This window comes from Antechinus flavipes, chromosome 3, assembly GCF_016432865.1.
Source record: "Antechinus flavipes isolate AdamAnt ecotype Samford, QLD, Australia chromosome 3, AdamAnt_v2, whole genome shotgun sequence".
Lineage (NCBI taxonomy): Eukaryota > Metazoa > Chordata > Mammalia > Dasyuromorphia > Dasyuridae > Antechinus > Antechinus flavipes.
Genome location: NC_067400.1, coordinates 23,298,255 through 23,300,077, shown reverse-complemented (window position 1 = coordinate 23,300,077; position 1,823 = coordinate 23,298,255).

Here is a 1,823-nt window from a genome sequence, read left to right as displayed (position 1 = left end):
TCTTAAGAGAAGTCATGAACAAGGAGAAAAGCATGATCAGCAGTGACACAGGCTGCAGAGAGGTCAATTAAGAAGAAGATATATAAAAGATCATTAAATTTGGCAATTAATGGTGACTTCAGAAGGAGCATTTTCAATTGAGTGATGATGGTAGAAACTAGACTGCAGAGAATTAGAAAGAGATTGAGAAGAATGTAAATGGAATCATTGATTTTGGAAAGCTTTCCCAACTAGTTTAGCCCCACGCCATACCACCAAATAAAGAAGGTGATGAGATATGAGACAAATAGCTTGTAGAGATGATCAAATAAAAATGAGGTTTATTTTGTTTTATTTGTGGATGTAGGAGACATGGAAATCTATGTATACAGTAAATAGTCCTTAAGGAGAGATTGAGACAAAGCATAGAATAGAGAAAGAATGGGGTTGTGGAGAATGTTTCCAGATAAACTATTACAAAAATGTCCTTGTTCAACTTGAGTATCTTTAAAATGACTACATTTCAATCACATGCTTCTATTCATGGAGACAGCCTGAATTTTTGTCTTCTCAACAACTCAAATTTGTCCTTTGTTCTCTACAAACATTCTCCAACACATTTTTGGAGCTTTGATTGAAAAGCAGAAAGTGATCATAGAATATTTTGCCATAAAAAGTATATATTCAGAAGTCATTCTCCAATGGATAAATGATCAAAGACATGAAAAGACAATTTTTAGATGAAAAAATTAAAGCTATCCAAAATCACATAAAAATGCCTTAAGTCACTATTGATTAGAGAAATGCAAATTAAAAACAACCCTATGGTACCATTTCATACAACAGATTGTCTAATAGCACAGAAAAAACAGAATCACAAATTTTGATGATGTGGGAAAATTGGGATACTAATGCATCATTGGATGGAGTTATGAATTGATTTAATCCTTCAGGATTACAATTTGGAACTATACCCAAAAGGCAGAGAGGAGATGCATACCCTATAAACCAACAATATCACTGCTAGGTCTGTATCCCAAAGAAATCATTTAAAAGAATGGAAAAGGACCCGCATGTACAAGAATATTTATGGAAGTTCTTTTTGTGGTGACTAAAAATCAAAAATTGGGGAAATGTCCATCAACTGGAAAATGACTGAATAAGTTGTGGTATATGAATATAATGGAATATTATTCTATAATAAATGATGAGCACTCAGATTTCAGAAAAAGCTGAGAAAACATATGAATGGATATGGAGTGAAAGGAGTAGAAGCAGAATACTATAAATAGTAAGTACAATATTGTGTGTTAATCAGCTATGATTGACTTAAATTTTCTCAACAACACAATAACCCAAGACAATACCAAAAGACTCATAACAGAAAATGTTATTCATATCCAAATAAAGAAGTGTGGAGTCAGAATGAAGATCAAAGCATTTTATTCCTTTTTTGTTTGTTTTTATTTTGTTTTATGGCTTTTCTATTTGATTCTGTTTCTTTTTTTTATGATATTGTAGTGTGCTTTCTAGAGCCCCCAAGTTGGGGTGCCAAAATGTAGCATCCAGATTGGATCTCTGGAGGATCTTGGGGCTAGCCTGAGTCCTAGGTCTTGGAGGAGTGATGATGCAGAAACCCACTTTGATGATCAAATATGGAGTCCATTTATTTCAAGTTCTCTCATCCCTAAATACCTTAGTAAAATTATATCACAGAATACACTGAGCATGTGCTATCACCACAACACATTGGGCATGTGCTAACTCTAATATGATTACATCACTACCACACACTGCGTGTGCTAATTATAAGCATACTGCTATTGATATGTAAATGACTCTTT